The sequence below is a fragment of the Vipera ursinii genome (genome assembly GCF_947247035.1).
Source record: "Vipera ursinii genome assembly, chromosome: Z".
Classification (NCBI taxonomy): domain Eukaryota; kingdom Metazoa; phylum Chordata; class Lepidosauria; order Squamata; family Viperidae; genus Vipera; species Vipera ursinii.
In genome coordinates, this window is record NC_139517.1 from 89,553,914 (window position 1) to 89,581,279 (window position 27,366).

At 39.5% G+C, this 27,366-nt stretch overlaps 1 protein-coding gene across 1 annotated transcript in view; it reads right to left on the reverse strand.

Moving 5' to 3' along the window:
• The window catches only part of SNX10 (sorting nexin 10), a 53,567-nt gene extending 37,036 nt beyond the window's left edge, over positions 1-16,531 (reverse strand). The window contains exon 1 of the mRNA XM_083378203.1: positions 16,206-16,531. The gene's annotated coding sequence lies outside the window, so the exon portion shown is untranslated. The remainder of the gene's footprint in view (positions 1-16,205) is intronic.
• Positions 16,532-27,366: the final 10,835 nt, after the last annotated feature.

The window sequence follows — 27,366 nt, forward strand, 5'->3', positions numbered from 1 at the left end:
GTCCAAAATGCCCTTTAAACAGTTGTTGCTCCCTTATCTATGGTGAAGAAGCTATGGAAGCTTCCAAACCAGTTTGTAATGAACTATATTAACTCTGCAACTAACCAAAACAGTTTCAAAATGGTACAGTGAACATAACAGACCTGCTGTCTTCACTAGCTGAGCATGTACTCCCAAGCTGTATGTCCCAACCAATACCATGTAAGTACTAATCAGATCTGAGTGATTTAAGCTTTCTGAAGATGGCCCAAGAAATAACTGTTTTTCAATGGCAAGCTGTTTTTCAATGGCAAGTTACTTTCTGTCTAGGTAGTATTGTACAGGTTAAACTCGAAAAATTAGAATATCTTGCAAAAGTTCATTTATTTCAGTAATGCAACTTAAAAGGGGAAACTAATATATGAGATAGACTCATTACATGAAAAGCAAGATAGTTCAAGCCGTGATTTGTCATAATTGTGATGATTATGGTTTACAGCTCATGAAAACCCCAAATCCACAATCTCAGTAAATTAGAATATTGTGAAAAGGTGTAATATTCTAATCAGCTAATTAAGCCATAACACCTGCAAAGGGTTCCTGAGCCTTTAAATGGTCTCTCAGTCTGGTTCAGTAGGAATCACAATCATGGGGAAGACTGCTGACCTGACAGTTGTGCAGAAAACCATCATTGACACCCTCCATAAGGAGGGAAAGCCTCAAAAGGTAATTGCAAAAGAAGTTGGATGTTCCCAAAGTGCTGTATCAAAGCACATTAATAGAACGTTATGTGGGAGGGAAAAGTGTGGAAGAAAAAGGTGCAGAAGCAGCAGGGATGACCGCAGCCTGGAGAGGATTGTCAGGAAAAGGCCATTCAAAAGTGTTGGGGACTTTCACAAGGAGTGGACTGAGGCTGGAGTCAGGGCATCAAGAGCCACCACACACAGACGGATCCTGGACATGGGCTTCAAATGTCGTATTCCTCTTGTCAAGCCACTCCTGAACAACAAACAACGTCAGAAGCATCTTACCTGGGCTAAAGAAAAACAGACCTGGTCTGTTGCTCAGTGGTCCAAAGTCCTCTTTTCTGATGAGAGCAACTTTTGCATCTCATTTGGAAACCAAGGACCCAGAGTCTGGACGAAGAATGGAGAGGCACACACTGCAAGATGCTTGAAGTCCAGTATGAAGTTTCCACAGTCTGTGTTGATTTGGGGAGCCATGTCATCTGGTGGTGTTGGTCCACTGTGCTTCATTAAGTCCAGGGTCAACGCAGCTGTCTACCAGGAGATTTTGGAGCACTTCATGCTTCCTTCTGCAGACGAGCTTTATGGGGATGCTGACTTCATTTTCAAGCAGGACATGGCACCTGCCCACACTGCCAAAAGCACCAAAACCTGGTTCAATGACCGTGGGATTACTGTGCTTGATTGGCCAGCAAACTCGCCTGACCTGAACCCCATAGAGCAGACATGTCAAACACAAGGCCCGGGGGCCGGATCTGGCCCGTGAAGTGGTTTCATGTGGCCCGCGAAGCCATCCTGGAAACAGTGAGGGAACGGCCCCCACTGCCTTGGTCCTGGCCCAGAGACCCTCCTTCTGCCAGAGACCCTCAGATCTGTCCCACTCCTGCCCAGGCCCCCATAGGCACCCTTGATGCGAACGATGTAGAGCTGGCCACGCCCACCCAGTAGGCCATGCCCACCCTGGCCATACCCACCCGGCCCCCTGAGGGCCACCACAATGCTGATGCGGCCCTCAATGAAATTGAGTTTGACATCCCTGCCATAGAGAATCTATGGGGCATTGCCAAGAGAAAGATGAGAGACATGAGACCGAGCAATGCAGAAGAGTTGAAGGCCGCTATTGAAGCATCCTGGTCTTCCATAACACCTCAGCAGTGCCACAGGCTGATAGCTTCCATGCCACGCCACATTGAGGCAGTAATTGCTGCAAAAGGGGCCCAAACCAAGTACTGAGTACATATGCATGGTTATACTTTTCAGAGGTCCGATATTGTTCTATGTACACTCCTTGTTTTATTGATTGCATGTAGTATTGTCACAATTATGAAAAATCACGGCTTGAACTATCTTGCTTGGCATGTAATGAGTCTATCTCATATATTAGTTTCCCCTTTTAAGTTGCATTACTGAAATAAATGAACTTTTGCACGATCTTCTAATTTTTCGAGTTTCACCTGTATATCTAGACCATGGGTAGGCAACCTCGGCTCTTTTATGACTCATGGACTTCAACTCCCAGAATTCCTGAGTCAGCTGAAGTCCATGAGTCATAAAAGAGCCGAGGTTGCCTACCCCTGATCTAGACTGATTCCTGGCCTGTCTAACAGAATGTTTCTTCCAGACTTGACTTTTTGTAGCCCTCCTGAAAATGCCAGTGTTGAGACATAGGATCTTGTACATGGAAAGTACATTCTGACCACTTCTTCTACACTCAGTGAAAGCAAGAGCTTTTTGCAGAAGTGTTCAATCCCATTCTTTGCAAATGAAGCTTAATTATGTTTGCTCAATCCTTAGTGCTGAAATGATTAAAAACACATCCCAGCTAGTTTTCAGCTGAGTGCAGAAGTAAACAAAATGTTCAGGAACTGAATTAAGAGCATAAGCAAGCAGAGTTTTAAAATAAAACACAGGTACTAGAACAAGCAATGCTTTATGACCATAAAGCAAAAATGACTAATGCCACGGTACATCACGTTTCCAGCAGGCTGGTACAATAATGATTATAAGACATGAGCATGTTATTCATCATATCTTGTGACACACTAAGTATTTATCGTGAGTGCTGCACAAAGTAATTTGGAAAATTGTTGTTAGTCCCCCTCCAAGATCTTCTGATATCTCATTTCATGATAGCTCTCAAACCAGCATTTGCTATTTTGTTTCATTGGGGCGGGGGGGGGGAGAGAAAAAAATAATTGCATGATGGCCAAAGTAAGTTCTTGAATCATCTCAAATAGGTTGTGGAAAGCATGTTTTACCTCTTGTATGGTTCCATAAAGCAGCGGGCCCTCATCTTTTGTGGCACCAGGGATTTATTTCCTGAAGACAATTTTTCCACAGATAGAGGACAATTTTAGTTTCGCTCGCTTGGCTGCTGCTCACCTCCAGCTATGTGGCCCCGTTCCTAACAGGCCATGGACCTACAAAGGAACCCCCGCTTACACCCATGAGATGGAAAATTGTACTTGCAAAACAGCAGTTCAAGCTAGTCTTAATTTTGGTTCACATAACATGGCAAAACCATGGTCAGAACAGAAAAAGTCCAAAACAAGCCATGGTTTCTGTGGGTTAAATTTTGTCTTTACTGCAATCTTAAATGACTTTCCAATTCTCATGTAATGCTAAGTTCAACCAGAACAGATGTTATGAGCTGTAGCAACATGGTTGTTAACAGTTTAATGCTAAATGGTAAAATTAGCTTTTATATTGGTTGGACAACTATTATATCTCTGTATCCGGAGCATGACCTCCTGACCTAGTTTTTTTTTGTTGTTGTTGTTCCTTCCCAGAATGGAGAGATTGCCTAAACATATCTTTCTGAGCTGCTTTTCTTCACTGATTCCTACAGAGTCAGCTGGAAGTTAACAAACTCAGCTACTACCTTAACTTGTTGATTAGAAGACTTGGTCCATTTACTGGCTAATATGTAAAATTCACAAGGCCTTAATCAGTTTCATCCTAAGTTGCCTGTTAAGTACTAAGTAAACAGCTGGTGCTAGCACGTTCCTTTCAATGTGTAATCCCCATTGTGTGCTTTCTTACTTCTTGCAATATCCACATCTCCAATGAGTCTAAATATAAACATTAATTTCTATTTGATAATTATCCCAGCATTGAGATTAGTATTTCAAAGGGCAGGAAAGTGGGGGGAGGGGGGAGGCTATAAGAGTTACCTTGTTCCCAACTTCTTGTGATTGTTCCAAAAACCTTTCCCAGTTTTGGGTTCACCCTATTATTTGGGGCTCACTTGGTTGACTGGGATCATATTTTTTCTGGTGCTGTAAATACAGATAATCCTTGGCTTACAATCATTTGTTTAGTAACCAAAGGTACAATGGCACTGAAAAATATTATTTACAGCTGATCCTTGTACTAAGTTCATCACAGTGCCCTCATGGTCACATGATCTGATTTCTGCACTTGACAATAACTGCACATTTACAATGGTTGCAGCATCCCACCTCACAGGATTGCCACTGGTGATCTTCCTAGCCAGCAAACAAAGTCAACAAGGTAAGCCAGCAGGGAAAATCGCAAGTTGCAGTCACGTAATGACTTGCTTAATAAAGATAATTTTTTCAATCCCTATTATGATTGACATAAAGTACTAGCAATAGCACTTAGACTTATATACTGCTTTACAGCCCTCTCTAACTGGTTTACAGAGTCAGCATATTGCCCCCAACAATCTGGGTTCTCATTTTACTGACCTCAGAAGGAGAGAAGGCTGGGTTAACCTTGAGCCAGTCAGGATTGAACTGTAGCAATCAAAAAAATTAGCCAACAATACTGCATTCTAACCGCTGTGCCACCACACCTCTTTGAACCACTACCTGTATATTTAAGGGCAATTTCTTAATAAACTTTTTAGAAGATTTATTACCACCCTGGCATCTCCTTTTAGTGTTTTTGTTCTCTGGTATCCAGTGCTTTTTTTGTAAAAGAAAAAGGTGCCGGAACTCACACATGTCATACAACCCACCTTGCCTACTCTACAAGGTTCCATCCAAAAAAGGTGCCGGAACTCCGTTCTGAGTGTTCTATGAGAAAAAAAGCCCTGCTGGTATCCATCCTCCAATTCTAAATTAAGCATCCACACAGAGATGAATGACAATCTCTATGAAACCACTTTCTAGTGGAGTGTGTCTATGTGGAATCCAACTCAATTTAGAATAAAAGTACTAAGCACTGCAAACCTTGTAAGATTCTACTAGACAGAAATGATTTTATCTGAAGTTTTTCATTAAGATACCCTCCTGTAGAAAAATGAACACAAACAAGGATGGAGAAGATGCCAGCTACAGTTCTCTCAGAATAGAGAACAACAGGACTTGAAAAGTATATTTTACACCGCATAGAAGATCGTGGAAATGGTGGATATTTGTACTGTAACAAAGAAATGCTATGGTAAAATATTCACATTTCTCTGAATCACAAAACTGACCAGGAAGTTGATCTGGGCCAAATATCTCTTAACTTTTTTAAAAAAACAAAACATTTTCTTTCTTTCTTTTTCTTGGTAACATCTTCAAGGTAGTTTGCCACTGCCTCCTAGGATTGGGAGTAGAAGTCCGGTCCAAAGTCACACCGCTGACTTTGTGTCTAAGGGAGGATATTGTATAACTCACTATCTCCCAATTTTTAGTCAGGTGTCTTAATTATTACACCAAACTGGCCCTCACCTCGACCTAATCTCTGGTCCTATACAGATTCTCAAACTTGAAACTTTTTGATGTATGGACTTTAACTCCCAGACTTACCCAGCTAGCATGATGAATTCTGGAAGTTGAAGTTTAAAAATTTCCAAGTTGAGTAACAATGCTCCAATATATAAAGCAGAGGAGCAGATGTGACTCCTTTAGGTCCCTAGTAAAAAGGCACAAAAGAGAAAATTCAATTGTTTTCAGGAATTGTATTGATTTTAGCTATACACTGCACTACACTATCAAGTTGAGCTAACCTTATAAATTAACTTTATAAATAAATAAAAAATAAATAGCTTAAATCATAATTTTAGTGTTTTTAAACAATTATAATTTTAAGTTAATTTAAACAAATTAATTTTATATGCTCCTCATCGTTCCTTTATATTTATTTAGTTTTCATTCTTAGCTTATGCTATTGAATAGATTAAGAAATAAGCAGGGCTATCGCCAATGGATTCTGTACTTCCTATTTGCAAAATATTCAGAGAGGATATACTCAGGCAATGTGGTATTAGGACTAAAAATACTATGAATTTTTTTTGAAGACAAGCAAATGTTAAAACATTTCTGGACATTGTTTTAGAAGTATAAAGTTATTTAATCTTTCACCAGGTTCCATCCTTTCCATCCCGGAGACACCAAAAGAATGATGTTAACGTAATTCAACATCATATATTCATGTGATAACAGCAAACAGCATTTTCATATTCTTTTGGTAGTTAGCCAGAGAAACAGTCATTATTTGTGTTGTGCTTATGCAAGATAACTGACTAAGGAAGTAGAACCTCAAGGCAAAATAAGCTTCAAAGAAGAACAAATAAACATTTTTAAGTAGGTAAATTACATTGAATTACTGTATCTCTATATCCACTCATCATTAAGCCTTCTCATAATTCCTAAAACAGAAAATAAATATCAAAACAATCTTTTGTAAACCAGGAGAAATAAAAACAGGAAGACATGTGCTAGCCATGCAGTTAGCTATCTTTCAGATGAGTGTCTACCTCATTGTATGAAATAGTTACAGTAAAGTGAGAAATATCTTAGCTATGTTACTTTGCAATCCCTGTTGGTTCTTTAAATTATTTCTGATGGTTGGACAGTGCTAAAGATAAAGAGGTATCTGTAATTAAAAAGTATTTTGGGGCTGAGAAAATATCTACAGACCCCTTATATCCGGGATATAAACTGTTTCAACTCCTCCCCTCAAAGTGCCACTATAGGGCATTGCATGCCAAAATTAAGACACAAGGTCAGTTTCTTCCCCCCCCCATGCCATCACACCGCTGAACACCTAATTCTCACAGTAGTACCTAATGTCTATGTATATTTACCCATATTATAAGGCTGTAGCATTATTATATTCTTCTTATCTTATTTACTATCCCTTCTTATTCACATTATGATGGTGATTATTTTATTGCTTTGCATGGTCACTGACAGCTTCTGCACTGGAGACAAACTCCCTCTGTGTCTAATCACACTTGGCATAATAATAATAATAATAATAATAATAATAATAATAATAATAATAATAATAATAATAATAATAATAATAATAATAATAATTTTATTTGTATACCGCCCTTCTCCCGAAGGACTCAGGGCGGTGAACAGGGCAATACATGTTAAAAAACAAGAATACAAAAGTTAAAAAAGATTAAACAAGATGCCCAAAAACTATAAGTTAAAATACATAAAAAGCAATAAAACCCAAACCCATTACCCATCAGGCCAGGCCGGCTTGTTCGAATAGGTAGGTATTTAGATCACGCCGGAAGGAGCGAAGGTCGGGCTATAAAGCTATTCTATTCTGTTCTGTTCTGTTCTGTTCCATTCCAATAAAACGCTACACTATGGATCAACATACTAAGATCCCTAGGCTATGGATTTACACCAACCTATGAGGGAGAGAAAAGGGACGCGGTGGCTCAGTGGGTTAGGACGCTGAGCTGATCAGAAGGTCGGCAGTTTGGTGGGTCGAATCCCGAGTGCCGCGTAACAGACTAAGCGCCTGTTACTCGTCCTAGCTTCTGCCAACCTAGCAGTTCAAAAGCACGTAAAAATGCAAGTAGAAAAATAGGGACCACTACAGTGGGAAGGTAACAGCGTTCCGTGCACCTTTGGTGTCTAGTCATGCCAGCCACATGACCATGGAGATGTCCTCAGACAAGCGCTGGCTTTTCGACTTTGAAACGGAGATGAGCACCGGCCCCTAGAGTCGGAAACGACTAGCACGCATGTGCGGGGGAACCTTTACCTTTACCTTTATGAAGGAGAGGGGCTCCAATGACTTAATCTACATTGAACAGTCTACAGGGATCTTCTCCAAGTATTTTTTTTTTGTTCGTGATTTCTATGAACACAGAGCTCCAGTTCCCTCCTGGATTGGACCAGGTGCGAATTGCAAGCTGAAATGTAAGTGTATCAATTGCAAAGAAATGTTATCAATAAATCTATTGGTGAGAATTGAGACCATTGTAGATGTATTATGGCCTTTAGCCTTTTCTAATTTGTAGCATATTTGAAAATTTGAGAATATGTAGGTGCTCTCTGATATTTACTCCCTGGCCAAATATATCAAGTTATCAAGCTTATAGAGGTGTCAGGTCACATATTATGCATTTACTGGAGAGTAAACCAATGAAGGCACTCCCTAGTGCCTATAGTGCCTCACTCTAGAGCAGACATGTCAAACCCGCGAAGTCACATGATGTCACGCAACGTATCAGGACGGTTTTGCGATTGCCGGCAATTGGGTGGGTGCAGCTTCCACATGACGCATCCAGCCCACAGGCCGGCAGTTTGACACCCCTGCTCTAGAGCAAGGGTCTGCAAACTTGACAACTTTAACACTTTAAAGTTTAAGCTATGCTGGCTGAGGAATTCTGAGAGCTGAAGTCCACAAGTCTTAAAGTTGTCAAGGTTGCAGACCTCCGCCCTAGAGGAACTAGGGAGTGCCCTCATTAGTTTACTTTCCAGTAAATGCATAATATGTGACTTGCCATATCTATAAGCTTGCCATGTGACTTCGATGGTGTGTGTGTGTGTGTGTGTGTGTGTGTGTGTGTTAAGTTTAAGTTTAAGTTTTATTGTATTTGTATACCGCCCTTCTCCCGAAGGACTCAGGGCGGTGAACAGGGCATGTCTGCATGCATGTTGAGGGGAACAGGTGGTGGATGCTTCCAAAGAAAGTGTTGTGGTGTAGCCATTCACTACTTCGATCTTCTGATCCCCATGTAGAGATCAAAGACATGATGCTAACAAAAAGTTGAAGTAAGAAATCAGTATTGAGAAATGAAAATACTATTAAGACAGACAAGCTTTACAATAAAAGCAAATATTGCCTCAGATTCACCTCAAACCGCAAAACGGGCAGCAAACAAATTTAATACAGTAATAATAAACTGGTTAGCTGCTACACAAAGACTGACTACAAACAGTGGCATGACAAAGTAGCAACAATGCATTGAAAGATCTGCATTTGCCTGAAAGCAAGAACTGACAGGACCATAAAATGGAGAAAGCAACAGAAAATAAAGAACCCAAAGTGCTCTGGGACCTCAGAATTCAAACAGACAGGCACCTGCCACATATTACCTCAGACTTAATAAAAGTCAATGAGAAAAACCAAAAAAGTCTGGATAGTGGATGTAGCAGTACCTGGAGACAGCAGAATAGGAGAGAAAGAACTGGAGACGATAACAGAATAGAAATGGAAATATAAATAGAAAAGGGAAGCATAGTAGTACAGCACTAAATAAACTTACAACAGTTGATTTAGTGACCATTTGACGTTACAACGGCACTGGAAAAAGTAGCTTATGAACATTTTTCACACTTACAATCCTTGCAGCATCCCCGTAGCCACGTGATCAAAATTCAGATGTTTCAGATATTTACAATGGTTTGTCCTGGTGCCTTGGGATCGCCATTTGTGACTTGACAAGCAAAGTCAATGGGGAATTCAGATTCCCCTAACAACCGTGTTACTAACTACTGCAAGGATTCACTTAAACAACTATGGGAAGAAAGTAAAATGGGAAAAAAACTCACTTAACAAATGTCTCGAATAGCAACAGAAATTTTCGGCTCAATTGTGCTTGTAAGTCAAGGACTAACTGTACCAATAGTAAGAGGCACTTGGATGGAATTGCAAGTCAGCTTTACTCAGAGCAGCTTACATACTGCAACAATACCCTTAACACGTCCACATCTGCCTATTCCAGGTTCTTGGTAGGGACTCGTAGATGGACTAAAATACCAAATCCAGTGTGAACATTTGTCTTTTTGTGGAATAATAAAATATTGTTGTTTAGATGCTATCCCATTTTAACTAAGTTGCCAGAGGTGAAATCTGAGAATGATTAAAGGAAAGAAGACACCTGTCAATTATGTTGTATAGATTTTGTCCCCGAGGAATTCAAATCAGGAGATGAATGCCTTATTTTGAGTAGAACTTTTTAGCTACACTCTTCACTTATACTCTTTACCCAATTCAAAAAGCTTTTTTCTACTTGACCTTGCATGTTCTTATCTCATCTCAACCAGACATCTGGGATTACACCATATGCTAAGCCACAAACACTATTTACAAACCAAAGTGGTTGAGTCTGCAAAACATAAGAAGCCAAAACCAAAAAGATCACATGTCAACTTCATGCAATGTGATATTTCTTCTTTATCGTACTTCAATTTAGAAACCTGTTCTGAATGTAACCAGAATTTTCAGCTTTTCCTACTTAAGCAACCAGACAGGTCATTAAGCACAGCATAGGGTATCTCAGGAATCAGGTAGGCTCTGGGATGCATACCACTAGCCCAGGCTTACCTGCCACAGATCTTGCCACCTCCTGAGACACTCTGGGCTCCTCTTCTTACCCCTCAGGGTCTTTGCAGTCCTTGGGCCTGTTTCCCCCTCCCCCCCCACACACATAAACACTAGGTCACTGAAGGCCTTAGGTCTGTTCCCATCTTACTAGACCCTACACTCTTGCCCCTACCCCCATTTTTCACTTACCTTTGGAAGATCCCTAGAACTTGTGTTGGAAAAGGAGGCAAGGCTGCTCAACCCATCAACATCTCTGCAGGTAGTCAGGAACAGTTCCATCCCTAGGCCACATGGTTTCATGGTGAGAACAACAGCAATTGCGGAGAGCTACAATTAAGCAGCTGCTTCCAAAATGGTGCCTGATAGTAGGATGGAGTCATATGGCCTACAGATGGCTTTCCTATGCCATCTTGACTCATCTCCGTCCTGCACTCTGGAACAGCATCCATCCAGAGATATGAATGACTCCATTCTCCAAATGTTCCAGGAAGCTCTTAAGAAAGACCTAGGTCTATTCTCAGATCTGTTATTACCATATCACTTATACAATTTTATCCAGACAATCATGGCCCTTTTGAATTTGTAGTCTTTTAAATACTGTATGAAACTCACATTCATTCGGGGGGAGGGATTAGACAGCATTGAAATCAAATAAATAAAATAACAAATCTACTATTGCAATAATGTAAAGGATTAAGGCTGCACATATTATGAATAAAACTACACTGCTATTACAAAACTGTGAAAAAACAATCTGTAAAGTGCAATATTATATTTTAATAATAATATATTTTAGCCATATTTCTATGTAGTTTCAGCACTTAAATTCCAAATAATTCAGGGGAATCAATCTGTCAGATATTTATAATGGCCTCATTATCTCCTGCCAGTTTTACAAAGCTTCTGAAAGGGGCCATAAATTGGCTCATTACGTACATTCATGCAGGGCTAACTCCACTGTAAAGCTACTTGCCCACCTGAGTAAGATAATCCAGTCTCCAACTAGACTGAAATGTTATACCTATGTAAATAATTGATAGGACAAAGGGAGCTAAAATAAACCTGGGGTTCTCACTGTTTTTATGAGGGCCTCTTTGACATAGTTTTTAGAGGCCAAAATAATGCATGATTTGGAAAGAATTGAGAAGAAGCTTATCTATCCTTGCCCTTTCTCAGATTCAAATACTACCGGCATTAATCAGGGAATACAGTGAACCTTCTGGGAGTGAGGAAATACAGGGACCAAGTACGTCATATATTTGGATAACCAAATAGAGCATATTCTATCCAATGGTTAAGATTTGTGCCAATTTTCAAGGTGAAAAATGATAAACATCCAGGAAAATCTATGATGTCACATGTTAAACAGAAATCTTGAGAACAAAACAAATAGTAATGTAAACATAAAAAGGACATTTTATTTTTTAAAACCTAAGTTCAGAAAATAACAAACTAATCAAAACAAAGCATATATAGATGAGCTTGACAATTTAATATGAAAATGTTGATTCACTTAGTTAACCATTCAAAAAAATTCACTAAAACAACAATAGAACTGATTTATTTCAATGACTGAAATGGGAGAGAAATGCAATTGCAGTTTTTCAGAGCTAGGAGAGCTAATGTTAAATAGTGATTATAATGTGAAAATAGCACAGAAGACTTCTGGATTCAAGTCCCCCAAAAGTCATGGAGCTTTCAGTCTGCCTTTCAGGAGAAACAAAGATATTTGCCTAGTCTAGGGATTTCAGAAACTTGAAAACTGTTTTTGACATTTTGGCTGTCTGCTAAAATGTTGCATTAATAATGTAGTTTTGATTTTTGATAAGGAAAAGATGACAAAAGATGAAAATTTTGTACATTACATAATGATATATGAATCAAGTATTAACACTCAACATAAGAGGTCTTTTTGTCTTATAAATAGGGGTGGAATAAGTCCATAAAATATTTAACAATTACAAACTCAGAATGCCCGTAAATGGACACCAACCTTGAATTCTCTCCTATAATACAGATATGCTTGGTTTACAGATTATCCCAATCCTTAAATCTGAATTATTAGAACATGTTACCTGTATAAACATGACATATTATGCCCACAACATGCTAAGCCAATATTCATCATGTGTTCTGACTGTCAGTTGGTGTTCATGGATGCATTTTGCCAGTCTTGTCCTACATGTATGACAAACAGGGAGAAGACTGGCAGAATTCATCCATGAACATCAACTGGCAGTCAAAATGCATGATGAAAATTCCTTAATTTCACAACATATAGACAGATTTAACCAAAGTTTCAATTGGGAAAATGTGACAATCATAGACCAGGCCAAATCCAAAAATGCCAGGGAATTTCTAGAAGCCTGGCACTCTGACAAAACAGCCATCAATAGACACATAGGCACTAATAACATCTATAGATTATTCCAAAGAGACAATCCACCAGCCCAACAGAGAAAAAGACTCCAACACTTCTCCACCAGTAATCAGCATTCAGATCAGCATAGATTAACTCCAAGGTCACCTTCAATCCAACAATCATGTAAGGAACACCCCATTCAAGAAACTGCCACAGAGCCATTAGTAAACAGCCCAACCAAAGAATCCCTAAGACCGCCCCCACCCACCCAGACAGGCAAGACACCAGAATATAAACTGACAGCAAACAGCACTCCTTACTAGCACTGATGATGTTACCTAGTTAGGGTGATGAAAGTCTGCAAGACAACAAGCAAGCTCAGAGAGCACCAAGGGCCTCCTCATTTCAACCCTGAGCTACAAATATTTTCCTTCATTGATATCTAATACTCCTTCCTCCTATTTTCCACACAACAAAACACATGAGATGGGTTGGGTTTACAGAGTGACTGCGAAAACTCACCCACCTGGCTTTTGTGATTGAAGTGGTACTAGAACTTAGTCTCCTGGTTTCTAGCTTGTTCCTTAACCATTAAATCAAACTGGTCTAGTGCCACCAAATGTATTCTATTCTCAAGTAATTGAATCTCCTGTCATATAAGACTAACAAGCTGTATTCTACTTATCACCTGTATTAATATTCCTTTGTAAACTGCTGCCTCAGTATAGAATGTTCAGTTACACAAGATGCTAAAGTTGCTTTGTTTAACCTTTGGAAAATCCCTTGTATCTAGAAACAGAACTTGAGTTTATTGCTAAGAGCATCAAATGGAATTTGGCCAGTCTGTGGAATTTTTCTTAAACTGTCATAGCGTAAGAGGAAACTAGGTGCATTCAGCTGAATATCTGTATTAAACCTAATCGCATATTTTAAGACAGGTTGCCTTGATGGTCATACGGATGTTGCACAGCCATGCCAAGGCCTTATTCCAAAAGTAAAGGAAAGTTCATAGAATGAGGGTTCAGCTGGTATTTTAATGGATCAAGTGGGCATCCTAAACCTCTGCAATTTTTAAGGCACCTACAATGCTCTTAAGCTTCTCCCTAAATGCCAGGCTAAAATCCATGGTTCCACCTTAGGGGAATCTGGGGTATCAAACCGGGTGGTAACAGACCCCACTTTTTGCTCTGCTGCCTTATCTTCTTTTCTTCTTTATCTAATGTCCTAATACCCAATTCCATTGTTGTGAATCAATATAGACCTGACTTTGGGGGATGGAAAAAAAATAAACTATTAACAGGGTTATCTCTGAAAAGATTACTGGATCTTGAGAAAAAGCAAAATGGGAGAAAGAAACTTAAAATAACCTCCCCTTCATTTTGTTGAGATGGAGTAGAGATAAAACTCTGAAAGAGGAGGTTCAAGATTCTGTTAGTCTACCCTACAACAAAAAAGAGCATTCTAGGAATCTCTCACCTACTACAAAGGGCTGATAAGATAAGATAAGATTGTGGTTGAATGGCATTAGCAACAATTCTTTAACTATTTTAAACGTTATTAAATATGTATCTCTCATATTTAATACATGGAGCCGCAGATATATCAGGAAGTATATTAATTTATACACATACAGTTCTTTGACCAGCTTGCCTGAAATAATTCTGAGCATGTTTGGTGTAGCAGTTAAGCGATTGGGGAGCATAAATACTAATCCTGCCTGAGGCACAGTGCCAGTGAGGTAATGTTGGGCCACTCACACTCTCTCAAACTAAGAAGCAAGCAATGGCAAATCCCTTCCAAATTCTAGTGGGGGGGGGAGGAAAGCAGGGACTAATGCAGGCACTCCTCAGGAACTGACAATGACACAAAGGGACAAATAAATTGTGGTGAGCTCTTCTCACAATCACTGAATGCATTGATACAAAATACACAATACTGGGGAGTAAGTAGCAAGACAACTGTACCCATCCATTTCATACATTAGTTTAGTATGAAAAAAGAAATTACAAAAATCCTTCACAATCCTGGAGCATTAGAAGCAATGTTAATGTTATTTTAAAATACATTTAAAATAGATGTTTTTTAAAAATGTACAAGTTATCCAAATCTCTTGTATGATGAAGAGTTTTGGAGAATTCAGTAAGGATTTGGGGTTCTCTTAATAATGTTCATGTTTGTTTGAAACCTTATATTTAAAATAAATCCTTCTAAAATCAACTGAACATGTTTAGGCTCACAACAGAAATTCAGGTATACAACTGCAAATCAGAGATAAAGACAAGCAGTCTAAGCTCTGTTCTGCAACCCATGTTCCAAGTTTGAATATATAGACTTTTCTTTCCAGAAAACAGCTCACCCTATTGTCTTCAGCAATTTTCTTATGATTTGATTTCTGGTCCTTGCTTAGTTCAAATTTTGTGAAAGGTTATTTTATCTCCAAATAGTACAAACTTATTTCCATTCACTCAAAAGGAAGATTAAATTAAGCTGGTTCTGCAAAGCTAAAATCTCTCTCTTAACAACTGTATAGGTTTTAAATCTGTATATTTAATTCTATCAGATTACCCTTTCCTTCTTTTTACAGAAACACATTTTAAAAGATATTCCTTTCTATAGGCACTTTAGTTTTGATCACACCATAGAATTAATCTGCCTATATTTTACAAAAAATCTATATGAGCAGTGGGAGAAGTGGTCTATCATGGAGCATTGAAGGAAAACTTACTCGGTAAAAATTAAATGCATCAGACTCCCAGGATAGCACTTTTGTATAATTTTCAGTATGTTTTTCATGAATGTGAATTTTGGGAGGGGAGGGCAAGGTCTACCCCTGCTCTAATAAATTTGCTTCTTTATATCTTGAAGTCAATACTGTAATAATATAGGAGGAATGAATCATAGTGACGTCTTTCCAAACACATGCCGACAAGAGGAGCAGAGGAAATCATACTGTTCCCTGTTATTATTATCATTATTTTCTTTGACTAATCTTTTCACCCTGTGCATAAGCATCAGCCACCAGGAAATAAAACTATAGTACAAAATTTAATTTTAGACCAGTTCGGATTCCAGTGCTTATTTGATAAGCATTCTATGCGCCGCACTTTCGGAGCGAATCTTTCAGGGAGGCAAAGGTAACGATGGAATGGAAATTCCTCTTCTAAACCACTTTGGTGATGCCAAATCATTATCAAAGCGCAATCAGAGTGAGGCGGCGGAATTAAATCAAATTTTAAAACATCGAAAAAATTACTTCATGCGAGGAAGGAAGAGTGAAGGGTCTCTACCCATTCAGAGACTGGCGATCAAGGATAGCAGTTTCCTCTCTCTAAAGCGGTTGCCTTCCTGGAAAGGTTTGGGATTTCACAATACCCACCCAGCGCTGTCTGGGGATAATGGGGCTTGAAGTCTATCCCATTCGGAAGACAGCTGCACTACAGGAATCTAATTGTCGTGCCATCCTACAGCAAGGGCAATCTCGCTTGTAGGAAAGGCGATTCCACCACGTTTCCGTTGTAGCCTCCCAGGTACCTTCTGTTGTATCTTCGCTCTTCCTCTCTTTCCAACCTCAAATTACTTACCGGACTACCGCGGCTCCGCAGTAGCGAGGAGATGGGCAAAAAGCAGCAACCAGCACGAGTCTCGAGCTCCTCGCGCGCCACCACAAAGCCGACAAATGCAGCAACAGCTGACCGAATCCAGGCGTGGATAAGGACTTTGCATCCACGTGACCGCCGGCAAGAGGCGGGGTTGCCGGGATTTCGTCACCGTCCGCGGTTGCGCTATGCAAGGTGAGCCGAGGAAAAAGGCCTGGTGGGGGAGCCCGGGCTGGCGAAAGTGGTGGGGCCTAAAGCATGGGGGCCGCCCTGGCGCATCCTCACTTCCACCGGTTTCTGGCCCCTCGAGTTCAATATTTATCGCTTTATGTATTGATTTTTAAAAAACGGCTGAGCCACCATCCTCCCTCTGCCCGCTCTTTTCTCACCACTCTGCTTCTTTCATTTCGTTTGCCCCCTTGGGAACCGGAGGAATAGGAAAGAGATAGAAATGCCCAGGACCTTTTTAAGCCAATCTGCGCCTTGGAAGAAAGCTATTTAGGAAGCGTATTCTCCTGAATTTATGCCAAAACTATCCACTTTAAATCAGAGAATTTAGGGCGTCTTTTGTTACCGCTGCCTGGGATTCTGGGAGTTGAAGTTTCTGCACGTGGGTAACACCGATTTGGGGACGGCGTATTCCTTCCCAAATTATCAGCCCTATGCTGCCTCGTGCCGGAATTGGTGGGTCTCTAGTCCAAAGGACGCTTTGGTACAGTATTAGAGCTTCCATAAAACCGTGAAAGGCATCCAATCCATCCGATGGTTTTATAGATACATGTAAATATTTGTAAGAAAAAGTGGCTTGGGGAGTCGTTGCTCCACTTTTGCTATGTTCTTCGGAAAAACTCTTTAAATATATGTACTTTATGCAAAATCTGAATGTATATAGCAGGGGCAGGCAACCTTCGCTCTTTTATGACTCGTGAACTTCAACTCCCAGAATTCCTGAGCCAGCATGGCTGGCTCACGAATTCTGGGAGTTGAAGTCCACGAGTCATAAAAGAGCCAAGGTTGCCTACCTCTGGTTATATACTGACTAGCAGTTTTAAAAGGAGAGAGAGAATATTCATTAAAATGTTATAATTCTCAAGAATGATCATTCCTGCTTCATAAGTGAGTACTGTAATGTGATTTCTGAAAAAGTGCTCTTCAGAATACCATTCTGTCTTGCTAGTTGGTGTCATGAAGCTCAAAAGATACTGGAATCAGTATCTTTTGCTGAGTATAATGTTTTATTTGCTCATAAAGTCTGTACAGCCAGCTTGTAGAACATATCTTTATTAAGAATGAAAAAAACTAATTGCATCTTAGTGTTCCAGGCTAGTTAAGTTCCCTACTAATTTTAAATCAAATTCACACTTCTAGTCACAAAGTCAAGGGATCTAAATCTTTTGATTCCTCAGATACATTTTGTGTTCCATGTTTGTTGCTCAGATAAGTATGCAATATGTATTTTCATTAGGTAAAAATATAGAGGGATCTGCTTCTGTAATAATGTTATTTAGGTTTATAGTGGTGGTGATGTAATAGCACTGCTGATTTTCTTTGTATAAAATATATGTTGTCTGTACCTGGAATCAATTTTTCCCCCTAGATTTTAATTATGTTGCTTGGTGAAGAATTCTTAGAGCTGAAGGAAGTTGGTCCCATACATCTCAAACCACATTGCGAAGTGAATACTAATCTCTCTTCACAGCCAAATTTTTCCAATTCCAGAAAGGCTGTAATTGCCAGTGGTAAGTCCATAATAAGCAGCATTCTGATTTGACTCTAATCTGTCAGTATTCCCACACACACACTTACCATGGCATTTTACATGAACAGTAAAAATCCTACCCATCCCTCCACAGTTGTCATATTGCCATCCTTTAAGCAAAACAAAATTCTTAATAAACATATTGGAAATAGTGGACAGAGTGGTGCAGACCCATTTTGTTCCACCTTTATAAGTGAAAAATTATTCTTAAGTACCACGTAATATTTAGTTTTAAGATTTAGCAAAATCTCTACTCCACCCTATGCCTTTTATACAGCATACAGAAATCTTACATATTCAATGGCACTTACATAAAAATATACATACATAAGTTTGAACCCCAAATTAATAAACACTTATTTTTTCCTGTGATAAATGGATTAAGAAATAAAACTTGAAGCTAGTCAAAGCACTGTTTACTTTCTAAGTCATGGAAGATTTTTTAGTAACTTGAAACTTTGCTGGTATGGCTTATCTGTAACATAATCTAGTTCTTCATGGCTAAGTATCTTTTTTGTCTGAAAAATCTGCAGGCTTGGCATAGTTGAGAAGACATTATGAACTGCTAAACAACTTCTGAATATCCAGCCTGAGTTCTCACACATTTGGGTCCAATAAAATTATTTCCTTGGTTGTCCTGTGTTTCTTTTTCTATGGCATTGAGACAATGGCAGCAGTCCTTTAAATTATAAAGAATTATTTATATTACATAATGTTATAATTACTTCATAATGTACAATCATATATATTAGTCTATTTCAATTTAATTGGAACTTTGTAATAAGATTTCCCATAAGTACATTGACTACAATATTTTCCAGCATAGAGGCTATGTCGTGTTAGATCTGCTGACCATAGGACAAAAGTAGAAATATTAAATGGAATATATGTGTCTTATCTGTCTGTTAAAGAGTGCTTATAAAGGTTCCTGTTTCTTTAATTCCTTATATTTAAAAACACAATCTAAAGTCTAAGAAGCACACAAACACCTCAGGGCATATCTCCACAGGAACTACCCTCATCAAGGACTATAAAAGAAATCACACCTTATCCAAGATTGGAAAGCAAGTTACTAAATACAAACTTTACTCTCCCGTGCAGTAATGATATTATGTAGCCTGATAAGAAACATCTGCAGAAAAGCAAGGTCAGAGAACACAGAATCCAACAATTCAACCATGAGCTACATATATTTATTTTATTTGTTATTTTATTTTTTTACTTTAATTCCATTTATATCCCGCCCTTCTCCGAAGACTCAGGGCGTCTTACAAGCTTAGCAGTCCCTATCAATACCTTTGTTCAGAGTGTCAGTGGTTCAGAGATTAGGTCTCTTGCTCTCTAGTATATTTATATGTTGTATGATAAACAAAAAAGGAACATTTTTGCTTTTAATGAGGCCCTGTAGAGACTGCCTGATTTTGCTGGATCTGATTATCCAGAAATAGCCTGTCAACTTACAATAGCCTAGGAATAGTCTGTCCTGATTCATTTCTGCTTTTAGAATTAGGTTTTGGGAGGAGGAAACCTTTTTTTTTCTTGCTGGAAATATTCCACTTGTAGTGATCAAAAAAATCCCCAAGGGTTCATCCATTTGTGTATAAAGTTTCTTCTGTTCTGAGCAAGTAATTAGAGTCAAACTATTGGCAAGTGGTCACATACCTTTTATTCCTTTCTTTTTGTACCAACTATACCACTAATGGGCAGTGTTTGAATTTAGAGAGCATGCTCATTATTGTGCTTTTGCTCATTAATAAATCGTTAACGTATCAGCCACAACAAAAAAGGTTAACTGCTAAATTGCTCTCCAGTAAGTATCACACATTGCTTGTGGATGGTTTTTAACAACCTTAGCTTACCTTTATTTTAAAAGGAAATAATATGAAATAAAATTAAGTCAGTACTGCATGTCTTTTATTTATTCAATAGTTGTTCTACATATTTGGTCACAATATTCATTTTGCTATAGTCGTTCTACTTCTATTTACAGGTCTCTATTTTGTTATCTTCTCCAGTTCTTTTTCTTCTATTCTGATGTCTCCCAAGTATTGCCTTTTTTTTTTTTGCTTTATTGACAATGGTTAAGCCTGAGGTATTATGTGGTAGATGCTTGTCTGTTTGAATTCTAAAGTCCCAGAATGCTTTAGCTTCTTCATTTTCTATTAATTATGGTCCACTATTTCTTGCTTGTAGGCAAATGTTATTTCTTCTTTGTGGCATTTGCTGTCTGCCGTGGTCTTCTTGATTTTGGCTTCATATATGCTTGTTCTAAAGTTTGTTCTTGTGTAGCTAGAATTAGCCCCCCTGTCTCTTTTCTTAATTTTCCAGTTAGCCATTACCAAGTCTTGTTATCTGCTTTGCCTGCTTTTTTAATGTACTGGCCATATAATAATGTAGTTTGCCTTGCCATGTATCCTGTTCTTCATTTGGTGTTGGGTTTGTTTTGTAGACCAGTTTGGTCTCTCCAGAACCATAAGTCTCCATGGTGTACTAGTTTCAATGCATCTTTTTTTACTGTCCTTCAGATATTTTTCCAGTGCTTTTTTTTTGTTCTCCAAATTTCTAGTACTTGCAACATTCCATACTCATCTATCCTTCTTGGCAAATAGAGTCTGTCCACATGGATGAAGGGCACATTTGAATATTGTTATTTTTTGGGTCTTCCTATGTAGGACTTTTAATTCTGTTTGAGTTCAGTCCAATATTTGAGCTATGTGTATAATGATTGGAATTGCCTTGATGTTAATTTCCTTGATGGTATTTTCTCCCTTGAAATCTTGACTTCACTCTGGTCTTGTATTCACTTCTAACTTTTTTATTGACTTCAGTATGTTTGATGTTGTGAGCTTAAAGAATGCCCACGTTTGTAGTGATCGTCTTGATCCAGACTCTTGAACAAGTGTGGGCAATTAATTTTCCCTATGGGCCACATGAGAAACTGGGACTCTTGTAGAGGGCTGCTGCTGCCACCCCAATTCCCACTACTCGGCTCCAACTCCCTGACAGTGCTACCGCAACACCATCTACTGCCAATGCCATGGGCCTGGTCTGCTCTTGATGTTATTTCATAGGGCATCCCAGGGGACTGAAGGAGCCGGCAGTTGTGATCTTGGCACCACTGAATGAATGAAAGCTTTCATACCTTCTGGAGCAAGAAGGAATTGCCAGGAAACTGGAAAAGAGCTGGTGTGGTCCCAATATTCAAAAGGGGAGGGGAGTGGATCCAGAAAACTACAGACCAATCAGTTTGACATCAATACCTGGGAAAATCCTGGAAAAGATAAGCATTGGATTTGCAAGCATCTAGAAATGAGCAAGGCAATTACTGGAAGCAAGCATGGCTTTGTTAATAAAAAGATCATTTCAGAAAAACCTTATTGCTTTGTTTGATGAAGTGACTAAATTACTGGGTCAGAGAAATATTGTGGATATAGTATACTTGGACTTCAGTAAGGCATTTGATAAAGTAGACCACAGCCTACATTTTGGTAAGATAGAATAACGTGGAATAAGCATGGATTTGCAGTTGGTTAACCAACTGCACAACATATAATCCTCAATAGAGCTACATCTATGTGGAGGGAAGCATGCAGTGAAGTATCTCAAGATTCTATCTTGGGTCTGGGGCTCTTCTACATCTTCATAAATGATCTAGAAGAAAGGATAGAAAAAGAGGTCAACAGATTTGTAAACAACACCATGCTGGGGGGAATTGCCAACATTTTGAAAGGCACTCAAGATTCAGATGAATCTTGATAGACTTGAGCATTGGCCCTATCCAACAAAATACAATTCGGTGAGAAAAGTAAGGTCCTGCACTTAGTAAGGAAAAACAAATGCATAAGTATAAAATAAAAGTACCTGGCTCAATAATAGTAAGTGTGAGAGGGATCTATATTTCCCAGTGGATCACCACTTAATTATAAGTCAGCAGTGTGCTGCAGCTGCCAAAAAAGCCAAAGCAGTTCTAGGCTGCATCAACAGAGAGATAGCATCAATATCATGGGAAGTGATAATCTGTACTACACTAGTGAGGCCACATTTGGAATACTCTGTCCAGTTCTGGTCACCACAATTTTAAAAAGACACTGAGGCCAAGAGATAAGGGGTGTGGAGGCTAAATCATACAATGAACAGCTAAGGGAACTACGTATATTTAGGCTAATGAAGAGAAGACTCAGGGGAGACATGATAGCAGTTTTCCAGTATCTGAAGGGCTGTCACAGGGAAGAGGATGTTGATATATTCTCCCCAGCTCCTGAGGGCAGGACAAGAAGCAATGAGTAGAAGTTTTGTCAGAGATTCAGCCAGGAAATATGGAGGAATTTCCTGACAGTAAGATGATTAATCAGTGGAACAGCTTGCCTTTCAGAGTGGTGGCTGTTCCATCACTGGATGTTTTCAAGAAAAAAATGGACAACTATTTGTCCAGGATGGTACAAGGACTCCTGCCTTGGACAGAAGGATGGATTAAAAGACCTCCAATCCCTTCCAGCCCTATCTTGATTCTGCCAATTTTCGCTATTTTTCTTCTGTTGTTAGTGAGGGTAACACATTTGTCCAGTCCAAATTCCATTGTAATATCTTGGCTGTATAAACAGACAGGGTTGAGCAGCAATTCTATTTCAGATGATGTTTTCATATAGCTTCAGATTGTTCATTAAAAGGAGATGAGATAATCTGACAGATATTGTTGTTTGATGGCCTACTTGTTCAGTATTGCTGAGAAAGGAATCAGTACAATGACAAACAGTAGTGGTGATAATGAGTCACTTTGAAAGATTCTTGCCTTGATATTAATCTCTTCTAGTCTATCACCATTGACTAGCAATTGTGTCTTTCATTGTGCCATCAAACTTTGCACAAAGATTCTGATGTTTCTACTGATTTATTATTATTTATTAAATTTATATGCTATCCATCCATTAGGCAACTCTAGGAAGCTCACAAAATAAAAATGGCAATATAAAACAATAAAATATGAAAGCAATATTAACATTAACACTACATTATATATTTTATGGAACATCAGTTACACTTATATACACATACTTATAGCTATAATTTAGTCAGATCACATGTATTAGAAATATTGAAATTAACTGCAATCTGTGTGTGTGTGTGTGTGTGTGTGTGTGTGTGTGTGTGTGTGTATGCATGTGTGTGAGAGAGAGAAGTCAGCCTCCCAGAGAAGGAAATATTAAAAGGACAGAAAAATATATTTCCTCAAAGGATCTTAAAGAGGCAGAAAAGCATGCCCAGTTTTTCTTAATAGCCCCAGGTCTCCCTCCCCCAAGCAGAAACCAGCTCTATAGAAATGCAGATGTAAATCCAGGAAGGATGAAGCTAGAAGATTCAAAAGACAAAGACACCTAAAATCTACATGCCACATCCAAAGTCTAAGAGGAGAGAGGAACAGGAAACAACTCCAAACAAAAGGCTCAAGAGAGTATAAAAACCCACTCCCTACATGTGCTCAGCTCTTTTCTTCCAGAGCCATCTTTCTGTCTAGCTCTCCTCTTCAAGTCTAAGGACATAATAAGATTAACCCACAGATGCCAAAGGGCACACCCAGACTCAGGTCAGAATACACAACACAGAAAATAGCATCAAACAGGAACAGGAAACAACTCCAAACAAAAGGCTCAAGAGGGTATAAAAACCCACTCCCTACATGTGCTCAGCTCTTTTCTTCCAGAGCCATATTTCTGTCTAGCTCTCCTCTTCAATAAACTGCAACCTTCTTTCTAAAGCAGTCACCATGTTGTTTATCCCTGGCTTGGACTGAACTATGAAGAAGACTTTTCCTTCAACAATTTGGCACCCCAGATGGAACTCCAAGCTAACTACTCAAATGGACTAAGACTGGTAAGCTCCATTTTGCTGGCAGCAGACCCCTTGTGTCTGTGGATGGGTTTCCCAGGCCATGCCCATTTGGAGCCAGGATTAGTAAAGGGAGTTTTGAGTTTGAGTTCAAGGGCTGCTTTGGAAAGCAGGTGAAGGTGAGTACCTCTAAATTTTAACTTTAAAGCCCAGGGGACCAAAGGAAATGTGTGAATGTCTGTGTGTGTTGGATTTTGCTCCCTCTGGCCTTTCCTAACTGCAGAAACGATCTGTTCAAGTGGCAGACCCTGGAAAGCATGGGGGTTTGGCCAGAGTGCAGGACCTTTTGTTAGGGAAAAGGGAGAGACTGTGTGAAAATGGAATGAGTGAATGAGAGAATTGGATTTGGGCAATCAGCTGGTAAGGCCTGTAAGCAAAGCCCACCTGTAGGAGGGGCTCATACTAGTGCACAAAGCACAGGTCCTCCCAGACTCCTCTTGAGTCTGAAAACTGAAGGCAGGCCATGTACCTGTTGCAGTTGGTCCTCCCCAGACCCCTTTTTGGTCTGCAAAGAATTTTTTTTAGTGCCCAAAAACTGACAGGTGGGGCGGCAGGGATAGTGTCACTGAGAGTGGCTGGGCAGTGCCGCTAGAGACCTCACTGAGCCGATTGAAACCCACATCAGAAGGGGAACATGGTTAGCTGTAGTTCAAGGGTGGGAATTAGGTCACCTATTGGAGATTTGCTCGAGGTGTGGGACAAGAGGCGAGTACCCATCCTGGATGGTATGAAAAAGGAAGTGAGCAAGAGAAATTTGTGAAGAATGGGTTTTGCTCAGGGCTTTGCTGGGAAACCAATTTGGCTAAATAAAGGTACTTAAAGAGAAAATAAGAAATAATGATTCTCTCTCTCTCTCTCCTCTCTCCCTCTGCAACCACGTGGTATGTTTAAGATTTGTGCCTTCTCTGAGTTAACTGAGATTTATGGTGGGAATGACCAGGATGTGTAAAACTAAGACTTCTGTTTCTGTTCGTTTTTCCTTGTCCTTGTGTATATATGTGTGTCAAAGTCTTTGTGTATGAGGTAAATTGACTGACTGTCTCTTATCCAAAGAGAAAAGAATTTTAAAATTCTGCTTAAAATAAGCCATCAAAAAGAAAATACCCTCACTGTTTGTCCGGCCAACAAACAGAGTGAAGAAAAATGTGTTTGTTCGTTTGTTTTTCTTTCTTCTTCCTTTCTCTCTCTGTAGTCATAAGAGCAGCCCAAAGTTACCAGGAGGGAATGTTTTAAGTTCATCTGCTGGAAAAGTTTCACTCTTGCATTTACTGTAAGTGCTATAAATGAGTTTTATCTGTCCTTTTCCTGAAACATGAGGTGTGTCTAGCTACAAGAGCCTCGTGAAGCTCAAATTTGCTTGTGTGGAGAAGTAATCTTCTTAAGTTACTTTTCTTATCCTATCACTAATTGGTGAAACTACTATGAAGCTAATCCTGGAATGTATAAGCATTTTTCAATCTCTAAAATGTGGTCTATTTTAGAATAAATGTTAAAGGTAGATTCTCCTGCCCATGGCAAATTGCACACCTTAAAATATTAGGCTTTTATAATTATTTGGAGCTTTCAGCATTCTCAAGCTGCCCAGTATTTTTCAAGTTGCAAGTCCTTAAGTCCTAATATGTTGCAAATGTTCAATTTCAGAAATGAGCCCTTTCATTTATGTTCTCTTACCAGAATCCAAGTTTCTTTTGTCCTCATCTGTGATTTCCTCATTTTGTCTGCCTATCCGTTTCTTTAACCACAGTAGTATTAACTGCAGTATTAATGCCTTTCCAAACTCTGTCTTCAAGCTAACCCCCGCCCCACAGTTCTACTTCTCCTTTTCTGTTCTCCATGCCTTTGTCTGCCTCTCCTGGGATAGTCCACCCAGAAAGGGGGGAGGAGATCTTGCTGTCATGTCTTTCAGCCCTGCATAGATGACCCCCAGAAACCTTTGGAAGCACACTGACCCAGATGCTGCCTCCATCCATTTAAGCCATGGAACTGAGTTTTGAGTCCAGCCATCCACTAAAAAGCCACCAAGCAACCTGAGTGGAACAGATCTTCCCACGTCCTACCATTCCCCCAGATGCCTGTGAAAGCTGCAAAGGAAGGAAGGAATCCTGGAGCCATTGGTCTCCACGTGAAGCCTCAGAAGAAAATTAGGAATTTCTTTCTTGGCCCATTTGTATTGTAATAAGCCAGTTGAATGTACTTATGGAGAGATGGCATTTGGGAATAGTTGGCACAGCAAGTCCTAAACACCTTGGATTTCTGTCTGGTGGGAGGAAAATTTATCCAGAATGTTTGTATTGCCTGTTTTGTAGAAGCACCTGCACATACACGCACACACACCATTCATAATCACACTGAGTCTTTCCCCTCCACCTACCTTCAGTAAAGTTCCCCAGGCTGGTTTTTGCTCTGTGACTCCAAAGCTTTGCATGTGCAACTTGCTGCAAATTCCAAGGGGGAGGGAACCAGCAATGAATTTGCAATTCATGTGCCCTTACTGAGGAAGTAGCAGGAAAGAGATCTCCAACCTAAGCCCTGAATATCTTGCACTGGTGGACTCAGACTGGGAGTCCTAGGGCTCACTATGTGCAATTTAAGAAAAAATTTAATAGCCTGGCTTGCATACTGGCTAACCTCAATTGGACATTACAAACCCAGATGCACTGAACTAAGAGCTAAGGAGGAAACAACTCTTGAAAATGGGCAGCCATTGGTTATGTACTGAGACAGACCATGGCTATGAAGAATTTTGGAAGGAATGTGCAAACCTGACTGGAAGCTCAAAGTGACATCCAAAATTTGAAAATAATTGGCACAGATTATTGGAAACTATAAATTTCTTTTTCACCTAACAAATTTTTTGCCTTGATTTTTAGAACTTTATGAGTTGAAGCTCCCCTTTTGGGAGCCACTGCAGGGATCTTTTTCTGCTTGCCTCTATTAGTGTCTTCTTCTTCTTCCTTTTCACTTAACAGTTTAAAGCTTGCTTACCAAGTCTCCCTGATCAGATCACTTTTAATCTTGTGCCAGTAAAAGTGTGTCATCCACACTATTATGGCACAAAAGAGGATTGTGGGAAATATTAAAAGGACAGAAAAATATATTTCCTCAAAGGATCTTAAAGAGGCAGAAAAGCATGCCCAGTTTTTGTTAATAGCCCCAGGTCTCCCTCCCCCAAGCAGAAACCAGCTCTATAGAAATGCAGATGTAAATCCAGGAAGGTTGAAGCTAGAAAATTCAAAAGACAAAGACACCTAAAATCTACATGCCACATCCAAAGTCTAAGACAGGACATAATAAGATTAACCCACAGATGCCAAAGGGCACACCTAGACTCAGGTCAGAATACACAACACAGAAAATAGCATCAAACAGGAACAGGAAACAACTCCAAACAAAAGGCTCAAGATGGTATAAAAACCCACTCCCTAAATGTGCTCAGCCCTTTTTCTCTTTTCTTCCAGAACCATCTTTCTGTTTGGATCTCGTCTTCAATAAACTGCAACCTTG